The sequence below is a fragment of the Panthera uncia genome (genome assembly GCF_023721935.1).
Source record: "Panthera uncia isolate 11264 chromosome C1 unlocalized genomic scaffold, Puncia_PCG_1.0 HiC_scaffold_3, whole genome shotgun sequence".
In the NCBI taxonomy this organism is placed as follows: domain Eukaryota; kingdom Metazoa; phylum Chordata; class Mammalia; order Carnivora; family Felidae; genus Panthera; species Panthera uncia.
This window is the reverse complement of record NW_026057584.1, coordinates 30,684,413-30,701,844: the sequence shown is the minus strand read 5'-3', so window position 1 is coordinate 30,701,844 and position 17,432 is coordinate 30,684,413. Positions and strand designations below refer to the sequence as shown.

General features: G+C 36.4%; 1 protein-coding gene across 3 annotated transcripts in view; it reads left to right on the top strand.

Annotated features, from left to right (window-relative positions):
- Nucleotides 1-17,432, top strand: part of PARD3B (par-3 family cell polarity regulator beta) — a 1,005,179-nt gene that overhangs the window by 638,426 nt on the left and 349,321 nt on the right. The gene's annotated exons all lie outside the window — the stretch shown is intronic.

Sequence of the window (17,432 nt, the reverse complement as noted above, 5' to 3'; positions counted from 1 at the left end):
ATAGCTACTTGATATTGATGTATAAGTTAACTCTTAACTAGCCCCTTAAATATATAAATTGTATTCCTTTATAAAAAGTACTTACAGTGCTTATTCATGACCAAACCGTATTCTAGAGATGTTATTATATTGAAAATTAGGTCACAAGGTCATTAAGAGCACGCATTTCTAAAGTCAGCTCAATCAAATCATCCACCCCACTGGAAAAACTGAAAATATGCTTCATCATTAATGGATTGGGAATATCTGTAAAAGAATGTGATAATCTTCAACAGGTGTTCAATATATCATTATCATGTACTTTTCTAAGTATGTTTTAGAAGTTTCATTGTGAAGATAAAGTGCTGGTATATAAGAAAAGTATGTAAGCCTATTTGAGTGAAAGGAGAAGATATTTTTTCTTAAGTTGGAGAACACATTAGCTATAGATAATGCAGGTAAAACTAAGAAATGTTCCTAAGAGTTCACTTTGGATTACATTGTTCCTCTTTAAATCCACATCCTGAAGTGTTAATTAATTTAGAAACTCCACATTCTTGAAATAGGATTAAGAGACACCACTTTAATAATCACTCCCTATTATCCACATGTTCTTTGTTGTTCATGAGAATAAAGGAATAACTATAAAATACTTGACAAAAAATTAATGTCTTTAATATATGAAGAGCTCTAAATAGTTACTAGAAAATATTCCAGTACAAAATTGGGAAAGTATCTGCTCAGACAGTTCACACACACAAAAATTTAGTTGCCTAAGGTGTATGAAATATATTCAACCTCACAAGTAAATAAGAAAATTGAGATATTGGCAAACATTCGCAGATGCTGAAATATACATGTCTCAGTATCACAGTACATGTTTGTTGGATATTTAAATTTATGCTACTTACCTGCAAGGCAGTGTAGTAATTGCATAAGGCACCACCATAAGGGATATTAGCACTATTTTTATCTTTTATCCAGTAATTCCATTTGGAAGAATTAATCTTGATTTAATCAAGATTTAAGTTTAAGGATTTTTCACTATAGTGAACTTAATTTCCCAGCAATTAGAGAGTTTGTGAAATTATAGGCTATTGAACTAATAGATATAATAGACCATTATGCAACCAATAAAAATTTTGAGACTATTTAATGAATGAAAAATGTCAATGATAAAACATCAGTTGAGAAGACTATAGAGATATGTTAGTGTTAACATTGTTTTTTCTTTAGTGGTAGTTGCAAGGATAATTTTTATCTTTATACATTCCTGTACTTTTTAAATCTTCTAACAGAAATACATATTACGTTTACAACTAGAATAAAATCAATTGGAAGCAGTAAAATAATTTTAAAGTAGAATTAAAAGAACAGGTAATCCTGTCCATGGTAGAAAGAGATGGTGATACTTAACTCTGAAAAGGAAAAGGAATGTAGGGTTTTATTGGCTGATTTCTTATCATTGAGGACTATCACTTAGAAGACAGGTTAAGAATATTTATGGGAAAAATGATATGTATACTAACAGATTTCAGGTACAGAAAGTTACTCTTTACCAGTTGAAATGGTATTAAACTGGAGCACATTCCACTGCAATGGAATACCAACAGTGGTATAATAAACAGGAGTTTATTGATCATATATGACATGAAATCTGAGTGGGGCCAGTTCAGTGACTGACTGGAACCATCAAAGACCTATGTTCCTTTCTTTTTGCATTCTTGATTTTCTGGCTCTTGTCCTTGTATCTGTAATGTTACTGCCCAGTGCTGTGTCTTCAACAATCATACCCATGTTCCAGGCAAAAAGAAAAAAAAAGAGGGGGAAGGGCAGAGGGTAATAGCACATTCCAATGTTTTTCCCTTTATATCAGGAAATCCGACATTGTATAAAGAGTGCTGCCCAGCAAACTTCCAATTTTATTTCTTTGGCCAGGAGAATGAAGTTGTTGGTGACACTGGGTCATCCAGCCAATAATGTCTGCCATTTCTCCCCTGTAAGGTGGCGAGCTTCTGGTCACTGCTGGTAGACAGAAGTGCAGAGAGACTTCTATGAGTTGGGCAGAATTTCTTAGTTCTTTTAGATCTTAATCTTTATTATTTTTTTTTAAATAATCTCTACACCCAGCATGGAGCTCAAGTTTACAGCCCCGAGATTAAGAGTCGTAGGTCTTCATCTTTAGAGACTATTATTCCAGTCCTACTTTGATAGAAATGTATAATCCATAGAAAAGCAGTAAGAGAGCAGTGACCTGATCCCCTACCCATGGTCAAGCTCAAGCTTGACTAGTTATATTTAGGTTGGAGCATAGGGCAAGGAGTCAAAGGTGTTTGGGACAATGGTGATGCCATTTCAAAGTGGAGAATTTAGTGAAGGCACAACGTGTAGGAGGGAGATGCCCAGAGGGAACAACAACAAAAGAGGGTTTTTTTTCTTCTTAATGACCTAAATCAGTAGTTTTAAGTTTATATTTTCACATTCCGAGTTACTGAAACAATTTCTCTGATTGAAGCAGGAAAGGATTTTTTTCCTCTGTTAGTTGCTATAGGCACAGGGCCTAGAGCCTAGGAGATTTACCAGAACCTACCAAAGTATCCAAGACATGAAAAAAATTATTGGCTCTGAGGTATGAAAATAAAGCCAGAAACTTGAAATTAATAAATGTTTGAATAATCCTTGAAATATAACCCTATGCCAATTTTGCTAATTGTTACATTCACAATTCAAAAAAAAAAAATCATTACATTTGAAAACAGTTATTTGGGGATGTTTTTCCAATTCACAAGAATTTCTCGGTATTCACAAGGATTGCCAAAAAATCAGTCAATATCTATTAAATGAGTAATTCATACCCCAATAATTTTAAATCCATTTTTCCAAATCTCTTTTAAATTTTTACAGCAAGAAAGTTTATTTAATATAAGAATCGGAGTAGGGGGATGAGGGAAAGGTGGTAGGATGGGATTATGCACTGCAGTTACAGCCCAGTACTTTTCCTTTTTCCCCTTCCTTCATCAGCAGTCTCTGAGGCTTGCAAAGAAACCCCTGGCCTAAGGAAAAGAGTTTGAAAAATTGCTGCCTGTGAAGTCACTTTGGACTCTGGGTCTCTCCACTTTCTCTTTTTCCTATTAATGTTTTCTGTTAGCTCAACCTTGTTTGAGATTCTTAATATACCTCAACAGCTTCCCAAAAGATAGTGGATATTTAATATGTATGTGTAATCATCTCTTCTGCAAAAAAGGAGCCTGATTTAAATGAGCTCATCGAATAGATCGGTATAAAATACCAGATCAGTTCACTAGAGTGTGTGCGGACCTGGTGCATCCCATTTAAGTGAATGGTTGTGTTCTCTGAGTTGAAGAGACAGCACATAAACCTCCAAAGTTAATATCCTCTAATAAACAATGAATCTGGATGACAACTTTTCAAAGTCTATTACATACCAGTAGCCCTGGTTTTGCACAGTTTGCATATTAAACAGATGCTAGTCAATTCTGGGCAGAAATATAGACGGTATTATATACTTCAATTCATGCCAGAAGAGAAATCTTTTGATAGCACTTATTGTAGCCAAGAACAGAAGCAGCTATACAATCCCCAGCCAGAAACCAGGTGCCAAAATTAATACATGCAGGAGTGAAATGGGTTGCTGTCTTAGCGTAAAGCCCATAAGCTCTAGGAAAAAGGCACATATAAATCCTGAGTAGCTCGGGTTACTAGATTTTGAGGGTTCTAGTTTAGTTCCGGGCTGGCCAGTTAACTTTACAAGAAGAAACGATGTTGAGTGATGGGGGTGTATGTTTCTGCCCAGCTGCCCCTCCCACAAGCGTGTGCAGAAGTGCCATGAAGAGCGTAGGGATGGTGTTCAGTAACATAAGCCCTGCACATGACTTGGATATAGCAAGCTTACTTGTCAGATGTGTAGGTGACACACAGCTCGGCAGTTTGCTAATGCATTGGATGACAGAATCAGGATTCAAAAAGATCTCAACAGAGAGAACTGATGAGCTGCAATTCAGAAGATTAAATTTAATAGGGATAAATGTAAATTTAAATTCCTGTACTTGGGTTCAAAAAAAAAAAAAAATCACATCTGCCTTACTCCCATCCAGCTCATTTTCCACGCTACAGTCTGGGTGATCTTTTTAAAACACAAATCCGATCGTGTCACTTCCTTGCTAAAAAGCCCTTAACAGCATCCCATTGCCTTGAGGTTAAAGATAAAACTCATTAATGTGATTTGGGGTTCCTTCACGACTGACCCCTTTCTTTCTACTTCACCTGGTCTCCCACCCATCTCCCTGTCACACTGAGTGCTCCAGCTCTATGGAAGACCTTTGCATTCTGTGGAACCTGTTTGGGAGCTTTCCCAACATCATCATCATTTGCCTCTTTCCAAACATCATCTTCATGCTTCTCTCTACCTCTTCAGGACTCACCCTAAAGCCCCCAGGAAGACCCAATCCATGAATGAGGGTTAGTCTCAACTTTTGAGGTTGCCTAATCATCTTCCTTTAATTCAACAAATATTTACTGAGTGCCTACTATGTACCAGGCACTGTTCTAGACCCTGGGGACAAAATGGTGAACAAAACAAAGCCCATGTTCACATAGAGCTTATGTTCTAGTGGAGAAGATGTCAGGCAGTCATGAGTACTTTGTCGAAAACTAAAGCAGAATGAGGAAGTAGCAACAGAGAGCTAGAGTTGGAAGCCCTGCATTAGGTAAGGTGGCCAGAAGGACCTCTCTGATGATGTGATGAATATGGAGATGTGAATGAAGGAGAGCAGTAACCTATATGGCTATCTGGTGGAATGGCATGACAGTCAGTCAGGGAGAAGAGCATGTCCCGGAGCTCTGAAGAAGGACTTGCTCAGCATGTTTGGGGAACTGCAGAGCAGAGAGGCCAGAATGGGTGAAGTAGGCTAAGCAAGGGAAGAGCTGTGCAGAATAAGGTTGGGAAAGGCCCCGAGACACCAGCCAAGGCAGGGCTTAAAGGCAATCATAAGTTTTTAGATTTCCTCCTAAATGTGATTGGAAGCTACGGGGAGGCTTCGTGCATGGGACTGTCATCATAAGATTTTTGTTTTGTTTATTATTTTTAAAGTATTCTACTACCTTCTTTGTGGAAAAATAGATTATAGGGAGTAAGTGCAGAATCTCAAAGATCAGTTAGGGGGTTATTAAACCTGTGCAGGTGAAAGTTGAAGGTAGCTTTGATTGGGAAGCTGTGCGAATACCTCTCACTCTATTTGTGATTAGTTGCGTAATAGAAACACTTCTGGTTCCAGGCATAGACTATCTTGTTTGCTTCCACAGTCCCAGTGCCTAGCCTTATGTCTGGCACACCATTGTCTCTCCCTAGACCTTTGTTGGACAAAGACCTGGCTTAACAGCAGTTAATAGAAAAAGCACTTCAGGATCTTAATTGACAGTAAGATCATGTTAGCTGCCAGAAAAGTTAACTCCTGTCTTAAGTTGCATTAAAAAGCTGGGGTTGAGGAGTATGAGGTGAGAAAGGGAGATGTGAATCCCAGGGCACTCCATGCTGCTTCTCCTATTTCAAGATGTGGCTTGATCCTACACCATTTTTCTTCCCTCTATCTTCTCTTCAGTTATGGCATCCCTCAGTCACAAGACCACACACCTGATTCTGTGCTCCTTTCTGTTGCTTCATTCCTATGTCCAAGCAATAAATTCTCTATGATGTCCCTTAGATTTGTCTTTTTTTTTTTTACCCTTCCCACTGTTCTGACATCATCGGAACAATAGTCTATACCTCTCCTTGGTAACAATTTCCAGGTGTATGAGGCTGAAAACAACTTAGGACTAACCTATCTTCTGACAGTATCAACAACCATTTTTGAGAGACATCAGGTACTCTTTTGTGTAGTTTGTTATGAAATTCTACCTTAGCAGGTGTGGTGACTAGTGAAATATATACTACTTGGTGGTAAAACCGTTAGCAAAACCTTACCTCTAAGACTCATATAATAGAAGGAATTTGTGCTTTGAAATCAGGAAATCTTCAGATTCCAGCTGCCCCACTTGCTAACTTTATGACATAATCCTACTCAGCCTCAGTTCCCTCCTCTGTAAAGTGGAGATAATAATGCCCAACTCACAGAGAATTTGTAAGGATTAATAAGAGAACATGTGTTAAAATGCTTAGCATGATTTTTGACACATGTAAGTTGGTAATAAGTTTTGGTTCTTTCCTCCTTATCCCTGTTAAGGATAGAATCACTTTGTGGAAATGTACATTTATAACTAGTGAAATTATAGGTGTGATGTTTTGCTGGTTAATAGTGGATAATCATGTCTATTATGTTACTCATAGGGTAGCCTCTGCCCCCTTTTTTCTGTGATTTAATCAGCCCCAATTTCTTGATGGTGATAGAAATATCTATCAAGGGTGTAAGAAAAATGAGCATTTTCGTAGTCTGAGTAATAGAAATAATCTATCCCTGGTAGATCCCAAGAAATCACAGAGAACTTTCTTTAAAGGGAACTCACACATGTAGTCTTTTCCCTGTCGTAGAGTTTTTTTTTAAAGATTGCATACAACTGATCTTTGAGAACCTTTGTAATCTGTAATGGCTTATTACGCAAAGATGAATAAAATAGTATCTTTCCCTTCAGTGAAGTTGCCCACAAATCAACATGATACAGAGTAGAAAGTGGTACATTTGCTTGGAGGAAAAGCCAAAGTATCTTCTGGGGGAGACAGAGATGGAGAAAATATTCTACAAAGAGGAGGTTATCCTGGAGAGCTGGGCCCAGGAGAAGTAAGTGTGTTTATACATGTGATGAATTTCCAACAGGGGTAAAGACAGATGGGAAGAAAGTAGGAATCACTGTATATGACTTCAGTAAAATGTGCATAGAGGAAAAGATAAAGAGAAAGGTAAAGGGTTCAAGCCTTGAATACAGGGCTAAGGAGACTAAATTACTTTCTCGGTAGTTGAATTTAGTGAAAGCTTTGAGGTAGGATAGAAAAATAATGAAGGTGATACTTAGAACAGGTCAAACTGGATGTGGCAAATCAGTATAGTAGACTTGGGGAGATGGAGGTAGGTCAAGAGCAAATTTGAGGCAATGGCCAAAGTTCAGCTATGGAATGGAAAAAGCCTGGGATCCAGTTGTAAGGACTCTTGGAAGGAAGACTTGTGACAGTTACCCATGATGATAGCATGTGCGCTGGACAGGGGAATAGTCCTGAGTTTAGACATGGTTTCCTTTCAGTCCACAGCTGCATTCTCTCTTTGGTCGTATATGCCAAAAATTTTTTAATTCATATTTTCAACATTGATCACATGATATCCCCTTGTGGGAGAAAGTAAGAGTAATGAGACATCCAAAGAATATTGCTGTCAGTCGCTGATCACATTCTCACTTTGGTGTTCTCCCTGTTGTATTTTGGATGACAGTTAATCAGGTTGTCCTAGGGCCATTGTTCCTGTGATTTAGGAAACTGGTTTCAAAAAAAGGACAAAGATGTTTCCATTTTTTTTAATATTGGAACTATTTTGCTACTGGTTCCAGAGAAATTAAGCAATACTATACCATGGAACTTGTTGTAAGATTCATGTCTTATTTTTAATACATGCATGGAGGAGATGGAGCTTAGAGTCCAGAGAAAGCAAAGTGGTTAGAGTGTGCTGAGTACCAGAGAAGAGAGATCTGCACAGGGAGTGAACTCCAGGTATAGTTAGAGCTTCTGTCTTGAGTATTACACAGAGTACTGATCAGATCATTCAGGTGAGGAAATTACCAAGGTTGGGAAGGTAACTCCCCCCAAATATCCAGGAAACAGTACCCAGTGCTCATACAGGACCAAGAAAGGTACCTGTTTCCACCAATAGGATTGAAAAAAAATCTTAAAATCTATAGGACATTGGATAGGGTATGCATAAGGGCATTGCCTCCGTAGTGTAGCATTATCAGCCTAGAGTGAAGGGTACTCTGATCCTACCTAGAAAATGTTAGCAAATCCCAAAAGGATCAACTCTTTCCAGGTAATTCAACTATATTCCAAAAATATAAAAATATATAAAGGAATATAAAAATAGCAAGAACCCAACATCAAGATAAATTTTACATATCTAGTATCCAATAAAAGATTATCATGTATGCAAAGAACTATCGAAATATGACACATAGTGAAAAAAATCATTAAGACCAGAACTGATGCAGATGTTAGAATTTGCAGACAAGCACATTTAAAAATTATTTTGACTGTGTTCTATACATTCAAAAACCTGAAGGAGAATTGAACATGTTAAGTAGAGACATGGAAAGTATTTTTTTAAATTACCTGGAAATGAAAACTTTAATGTGTGAGATAAAAATACACTGGGTGGAATCAATAGCAGATTCGATATTGCAGAAAACAAGATAAGTAAATGTGAAGGCATAGTGATAGAACTATACAAACTAAAAGAGAAACAAGACACACAGAAATGAACGGTGAACTGTGAACTGACAGACAACTTCAAGATGGCCTAAGGAGCATACAATTGGAGTCCCCAAATTAGAGAAAAAATATATGAATAAATAATAGCCAAACTTTCCCCCAGTTTAATGAAAGCTAGAAATGCAAATCCAAGAATCTCACTGCATTCCTAAGCACAAAAAAATAAGTCTCAAACATTTTGAAAGGACTCGAGTCATACAACCTATAATCTGTCACTGTAGCGGAATTAAAATTCAAAAACAGAACTCTGGAAAATCTGCAAATATTTGGAAATAACATTTGTCAGTAACACATAGAACAAGAAAGAAACTAAGAGAAAAATTAGAAAGTATTTGAACTGAATGAAAATGAAAACACTGTATCAAAATCTGTGAGACAAAAACGTTGTGGGATGCCACTAAGGAGATTTATAAAGCTGAACAATATTAGAACAAGAAGAAAGGTCTCAAATCAATGATCTCAGCTTTTACTTAAGAAAATAGAAAAAGACGAGTAAATTCAAACCAAATTAAGCCTAAGAAAGAAAATCATAAAAGAGTAGAAATTAATGAACTGGAAAAAAAATTTTTGAGAAAATCAGTGAAACCAAAATTTAGTTTTTAAAGAAGGTCAATAAAGATGCCTCATTAACAAGAATGATTAGGATAAAATAAGACCTGTGAACATTATCAGGACTGAGAGGGGATATCACTATGGATTCTGCAGATAATAAAAGAATATCACGGCACTATTATGAACAGCAAATTTGACAACTAAGATGAAATGGACAAATCACTTGAGGGAGATAAACTATCAAACTCACACTAGAAGAAATAGTCTAAATAGCCCTATAGCTATTAAAGAAATTGAGTAACAGTTAAATACTTTCCCACAAAGAAAACTTTAGATCCAGATGACTTTACTGGTGCATTTTACTAAACAATAGTAGGAGGAGATAATATGAATTCTATAGAAACACTTCCAAATAAAGAGAGAGTACTTCCCCAACTCAGTCTATGAAGCTGGCATTACTGTAATACAAAAACCAGAAAAGAGCATTAGAATACAAACAACAACAACAAAAAAACCCTTTACCTTGATATCCTTCATGAACTGGTACAAAACTATGTTATAAATTTGAGCAGTTTGAACCCAACAATGTATAAAAAAGAGCAGGATCAAGTGGAATTTATTTCAGGAATGCAGGTTTGGCCTACCATGTGAAATAAATCAATATAAGTCACATATTAAGAGATTAAAACATAAACATGATCACATCAGTCGATACAGAAAAAGTATTTGATAGAATGAAAGATAAAAAATTAAACAATGTTATTTGGGAACAAACTTGTGGTACAGTTATGAAGAAAGGAGAAAAATGATAAAACGCAAAATTTAGGATTGTGCTTACCTTTGAGTAAGGAGGAAAGGGAAGAAGATTGACATGAGCTCCCATGGATTTCAAAGGTAAAATAATATTCTTAAACCTAGTAGCTGAAACACAGTGTCTGTTTTTTGCTGTCCTTTATATTTTATGCAAATATTATAGACAGTTTAATGCAATGTTTAATAAAAGCAACTTTAAATGCTAGTGGGGTTTTTGCTTCTGAAACTGTCATGTAACAGACCTCTATTTACTCTGCTGCTTTGGAAACTCATCACATTCTGTGTATTGAAAAGCGTATCCTCTATACCAAGTATTCCAGGTTTTTTTGGAAATGTAATATTTCCTGTAAACAGAATGAACTGCTCTTTTAAGTGTCATTACCACGTGAAAGAGCCACAGTGAGATTAGTGCCGGGAAACCAAAAACTAAATACAGAAGCACTAAAACCCCAGTGGTCAATTACATAGAGCTCGTTTATTAGAGAAGGACAATGAGGTATGCCTAGTCTATCAATTATATTTTTTTCCCACACTTCACCACTTAAAATATAAGTGAATTTGTATTTGTTCCAAACAGTTTTACCATGTTTTGGGTTTTATCTAGACCAGTCTAAGAATTTGACTCCAGTCACCTTTTCCTACCCTTTGCTTGCCAGGAACATGTCTGCAAATTGCACCACAGGAATTTTACTAGGTTTATACATGTGTGTGTTTCAACATTCATTTCACCATATATACACCACAATTAAACATATGTCCCAACCATTAGTCTAGAGCCCTGGGATAAAGGGGCCTATTCAGATTGCTGCTTCCTTTACTCTTACATATGCTGCATCCATTCACTCAGCAAGCATTAGTGAGTAAAAGTGCTAAGCGTGATTCTAAGCTAACAAGGAAAAACAAGCCATGTACCTCCCTTAAGGTGCTCATACTTTAGAGGACAATGGACCCATACACAAATAATTGAGAAATTTATAAATTTTGGTCCCTAACCTCAGCCTGGAGGCCTAAGAAGACGACTTGGAGCAGGTGACATTTAAGTGCAATTTAAAGGATGTTTGCAGAGCAGGAGAATGAATGAATTTTCATTATGATTCGGAAGGAATTTTATGTGCTATTTGTACATTGTATAGATGTATGAAGTTGCACCGCCTGTTCAGATACATACTTCTTCTGTGCCAGAGTTCAGAGAACCTAGCAAAAGCAGTGGGGTGTGAAAGAAAATCAGAATCCATTTGTGACCAACTGCTCCTGCTAGATTTTATGATAAGTTTTTGCCATCCTCTAAGTGGCCCCATACTGAAGGTAGGGGGCATTATCTGCATTTTACAAATGAGTTCAGTAAGCTTGAAAAGACTAAGTAATTAGTCCATAGCCATGCATGTAAGTAGTGTCTCAATCCAGGTCCCTTTGACATCAAAGCTTCAGCTTTTCAACTCTTTTCATGCTACTCCCTAGCCATCACTAGTAAAGATGCTCCCGATGCTAAAAGTTGTCAAACAGACCAATTGGTTTGAATATTCAGCCGCCTGAAACCTTTATTTACTTTTCTGAATCTTCATGTCTGTCTAACCTTCTACCATATTCCTAAAGCTTATCCTTCCTTTATTGTACTAGTTACTTCATTGTACCATATCAATGTATTATTTATTTGCATCTCCTCATTAGACCCCAGCATTGAGTATCTGATTGTTTTTGGAAAAGACAGGGTTTATTGAATGCATTCAAAACAAATGAATTAGCAAATTTATGAAGGAATGATTTGATTTTTCCAATGTTCTTGATGAGATCACGACAAGAGTGTAAGAACATATGAAAAGTATTGGACTTCTCCTAACCTTCGACTTAAGATCTTCTAAGATTCGTGGAGAAAGAAAGGGAATTCTAAAGAGATCACTGAAAAGTTGTGAAGATATGAAAAATTGGATAACTGAGGGAGGGGGTCCCTCATTTTTATCCTGAGGCACAGTGGCTGGGGATACCCTATAGTATTAGAAGAACACTTCAGCTGTTGAGTTCAAATTAGCATATTGTCAGAGAGCACATCCAAAGGTGAACATGATGCTTTAGAGGAGACTTGCCCAAGAGAGATGGGGAGATAAACATTTGCATCATCATCTTGTGCTAATTCCCTAACCCTCTTTTCAGCAAAAGCCTTGTTTCATTTGTTTGCTTTTGTAGTTTTTATTTGTTTCAAGAAGTGGAAGAATTTTTTCAACACTTAAGAATTCATAGTACTGAAAACTCAGAAGAAAGTCTCCCCAAGGAGAAGCATTATATGCCAAATAGCCGTTGACATAAGAAAACACAATAAATTAATGCAGTAATAGTTTATGGTTACTAAGAAGAGAACTTAATTTACAGCTTGAAATAGGTTTGTATTTCTCAGAAATTCTGGAAATCAATCAGTGGCACAGAAATTGATCTGTTAAAGAGAAGAAAATTGATTCTTAATATTGGCAACCACATCATTTTTTTTTTTAAGTTTTGAAGGAATAGGTCTTGGAAACAAGTTTATTAACCATCAAGGAATTACTTGATACTTAGTTTCCTAGCAAACTACCCAAAGAGAAGTATTTATGGCCTCATTAGAAGATAGATTTTTATTGCACCAAACATCACCTTCAAAACTGCAATCTCTACTATGTCAACGATATGGAAGTAAAAATTAAATGAAACAGAGTTCTGTGCATGAAAGACATGCACTGAATCATATTTTAGAGTGCTGCTTTGCATCAAAGTATCTCAGTATGAAGTAGTGGGAATCTGAACACATTTGCATCTTCCCATTCATGACATAGTGTTGGCATTCTCAAAAAGAGTAACTGTAGCTGATGGCAGTTTTTATCTGAAGAGATTTGTGCATGTTAGCAATACACTGTCTTCTGTCAGCATAAGTAGAGCATATGGGGCCCATTAACTCACCAAATCTGCCACTGTTCTGCAAATTTTTATTAAGCAAGTGCAGTCCCTAATAGTCACTTATGTTATAGAATGCGTATCAAATGCTATCAATAAGCAAGGGGATTGTTTTCCCCCAGTGAGAATGAATGCATTTGAAGTGTATGAGAAGGCTTGACAAAAGAATAAAATATTTTAAGTGATCACCGTATTAACATAAATGTATCCTACTGGGAAGCCAATGTATGTATTATAAGCACTTTAATGTTTGTCTCTAATAAGCTCTCAGGGTGCCATCTTTTTCCAAGATTTTCTCCCCATATTTTTTTGGTTTATGGTTTCTCTCAATTCTAACAATGATCCTGGTGGAGTCAAAAGACTCTGTGTGTTTATCCACAGTTTGTAAAAAGGTGCCATTAAATGTTGAGCAGTTCTAATTAGCTTCAGAGGGCTACAACCAAGATAACTAGAAACATGGGCCATCCGGTTGCTGTGTTTCTCAAGTAAGTCTTCCTGAACCCGAGGATGCACCAGGGAATTAACCAACATCCAAACCAAAGAGTGTCCTGCTTATGAAGCACTTTACAAGAATTAAATCAGTGTCCATCAGTCTTGAGTTGAAGGCCAGGAAGCATGAGCTCAGTATAGAAATCCCATTATCTAAATAAATTCAGAGAAAAAAAGAGCAAGTCCACAGTGCTCTCTAAGTATTTAATAACAGTTACAATAGAAATGTCCATGAATTTCATCTTCAGAAGGTCCCAACATTTCACTGATGTCGCTTTGATTACCGTAATATCCCTTTAAGTAATCAAGAGCAAGTAGTACCTGTCCTTGGGTAAAACTGAAGGATGAAAAAGGGAATACAATAGGTTCTGGAAACTTAAAAAAAGGAATGAACAAACCAAAGAAAGAAAAAAATCCATCATCAGAACCAGAACAAGAAACTGTGACTCTTGATCCATCAACACTCTCTCACTTGGTGCTTTTGGTCCCTCACCACTTTGGAATGGAAGACCTTTACCACACCCAGCCCACTCATTTTTCAACCTCTTGTAAATAAGGTTGCGTCTGAATATGACACACCTGTCATATTCATACTGCTACCATTCCAATTGCTGTGCTATCCAAATATTATGCAGTGAAATGACTAGACTTAAGCTCCAGCCCCCCAGAGATAACTTTATAGTAGTTCTAAGGTAATGTGAGTTATAAAGGAAGTTGAGTATTAATTATAACACTTGTCATTTAAAAAAAAAAAGTAGTGGTAGTGTGTGTAATTTTACCTCATTTTCTCATTTGCTACTATTATTTAAATCACTTCCCAGCACTAAGCGTGTGCATAAAAGATGATTGTTCCCAATTTAACCTTTTAAATAAAGTGTATTCTATTAATTAAGTCATTACAGTCCCCTCTCTTTTCTATTATGTTTATTCATTTATCTTCTGTCCTAAAGATAGACATCTGTGTCACTGAATATTTTGGAGAAAGACCCCTAATTTTTATGCCTATCACCCATTTGGATTTTCTATACTGTTTTTTGAAATAGTGTTCTAAAGAATTTCAAATTGTCAATTAAAATAATGATAAGTATTCCCACTAAGAATAATAGAGTGTGCAGTCAAAAAGTAAGGAAGTACCATGTTTAACCTAATATGGCTGAGGAATGTGCAATACTTAAGTTGGCTTAGATTTAATGGGATAACTTATGTCTATCAAAAAAAGACAAACGCAAAATAACAAAATCCTATCTTTGTATGAATCCCTTTTTCAGAGTAACTATGCATAATAAGGCTATATTGTCTGAGTGCTATATTTCCTTTGCCTTTTTTTTACACTACAAGATGAACTAGAGACAGGTAAACTGAGAGATAAGACCTGCTGTAGATGTGGGATCATCCATGGAGATAACGCTTCGAAGTGCCTGCCTGAAGGCATAGTATTCTCTCAAATATTTTTCACCTCTAGTCCTTTATAATCCCAGGTACATTAAATCCTAAATACCACCATCAAATTCACAACTGCTACCACTCTCACAATTTCATGTATCAAAAGTTTTCATTTATTGAGAAATAAGTACCTTCAACTGTGCTCAGTGTTTTTGTACATTTTTTTTTTCATTTAGCCCCACAACTCCTTGTGTAGTGTTTTTATCTAATTTTTTCACACAAGGATAGTAAGGTTGAAAAGAACTTAGTAACTTGCCTGGTAAAGCTGAACTACAACCCACATCTATCTCGTTATTAGCTATCATGTTAGACTGCCTTTCTATTTAGGTCCCTGTTAATAATGCTGATGGTAGTCTACATTTATTAAGCACTTACTATATGATCTTCTAAGTACCTTGCATAAATTTACACATGCAGTCTTCACTTTAAGACTTTGGAGGAAACACTATTATTTTCATTTTAAATGTTTTTTTTTTTTTAACATTTATTCATTTTTGAGAGACAGAGCATGAGCAGGGGAGGGGCAGAGAGAGAGGGAGACACAGAATCCAAAGCCGTCTACAGGCTCTTAGCTGTCAGCACAGCCCAACATGGGGCTGGAACTCATGAACTGTGGTATCATGACCTAAGCTGAAGTCATATGCTTAACTGACTGAGCCACCCAGATGCCCCAATATTATCTTCATTTCATATATGATGAGATTGAGGCTCGGGGAGTTATAACAAATTGCATTTGACTAGCAAGTTTCCAAGTCTGGCTTTTAACTCTGATGGTATCTCATTTGTGAAATGGGGATGAATATGTTAGCTTGAACCCATTAGAACTTCAAATTTCCAAACATGTTAAAATTACAGCTAACACTTGTTGATATTTCTCACCACAGAAAGACTTCTATTAATAACATATATTCAAATATAAAGGATACTAGTTTCCTAACATATAAGTGTTTATAAAATGTTTTCTTACATTCATGCTACTCATATTCAAAGAATATAACAAACTCTTCTGTGACTTATCACAAATATAGTAGAATGGCTAAGAGTGCAGTATTTTAGTTCTAGATCTTTCATTTGTGAAGTATGCCTCAGTTTCTTTATCTGTAAAGTCCAATAATAAAGGATAATAATACCTGTCTTTACAGGTCGCTGTTGGGGTTGAATGAGTTATTAACTATAAAGTGCATAGGACAGAAGCTACATATTACAAGTGCTCAATTAGTATTAGCCACTAGTAGTATTGTTTTTTAATTATGGTCATTTTCCAATATTTTTATACTGTAGATTCCACTGTAAGTTTTTTTTTAACCTGAGAAAGCTAGAATTTGGCACACAGTTGGAACCTGAAGAATATGGATGGACATCTCTAACTAGAAATACAAAGAAAAGTCTCAAAGATTTTTAAGAAGTTAATACTAGGAAAATTGCAGACATGTAGTGTTGTTATCTAAAAAATAAAGTCATAGCTTAGAAAAGGAGGGCTAGGTGGGAGCAGGAAGATCTACATATGTGACTGGGTTGGTGAAGTATGACTTCATGGTGTAGGCAAAGGGAGGAGACGTGCACTCCTCTGACACCAGTCTAGTGTTAGGAAAAACGTTGTCAGCAAAGTTCACTTCACCTTGCTCAGTCCCTGAACACCAGATTTTTATAGACTAACTTGGTCAATGGCACATAGAAAATAATGAACAACTGTTGCTGAATATTGAAGTGATAACCCATGCAGACATGCTTAAGGATTAAGACGTTGGCATCTATGTTTTTTAGGGATACTAGGTAATAGCTTTCATATAATGTCATTGTCTGGTGCTAGTCTCAACATCAAACCAGCCTCGTAGAATGAGTTGAGAAATACTCCCTCCTCTGAATTTTCTGAAAGAATTTCTATAGAATTAGTGTGATTTCTTCCTTAAATGTTTGGTAGAATTCATCAGTGAAACCATCTGAGTCTAGAGTTTTTTATATGGGAAAGTTCCAGCTACAAATTCATTAAAAACAAACAGAAAAACTATAGGGTCTTTCAGCTTATATATTTCTTCCTACATAAGCTTTGGTAATTTGTGTCTTTCAAAAATGTATGCATTTCACCAGAGCTATGTTATCTGGGGTTAATTGTTTTTTCACTATCGAAACAAGGTTTTTCTTCATATTCTAACTGATGGCCCTCAATTATGAAGCTTTTTACTCTGGCTATTGGGAATAGATACTATTCCCAGCTCTGTGTGAACTTGCGACACTTTTCCTGTTATACTTTTGGGTGGTTCTTTTCCGGGTCGTGGGTAGTTTCCTCACATGTGTGTAATCATCAGTATTCAACTGGAGACGCGAGGCGATTCTCTGCAGATCTCAGAAAGAGTTCTGTATACTCTCCAGTTCTCTGCCAGCAAACTACATCTACCTTAGCTTCCCTGGACATCCAGCTCGAAGTCCTTAGACCGGGTGCTCACTGAACTCCGCTGTGTTTCCATCCCTATACCACAGCCTGGAAACTTTCTCCAGAAGATAAGCTAGAACAATTGTAGATTCACCTCACTTGTTTTCTGTCTCTGCTGCCTAACATCTAAAATCTTAATTGCCATTGTTTCATGTTTTATGTATTTACTTATTTTTTTCAAGAGGGATTGTAAATCTGTTCCCTTTTACTCCATTTTGACCAGATATAGAAGTCCAGTCCTGGAGTATTGTGTGTGTGTGTGTGTGTGTGTGTGTGTGTGTGTGTGTGTGTATGTGTGTGTATATATATATATATATATATATATAT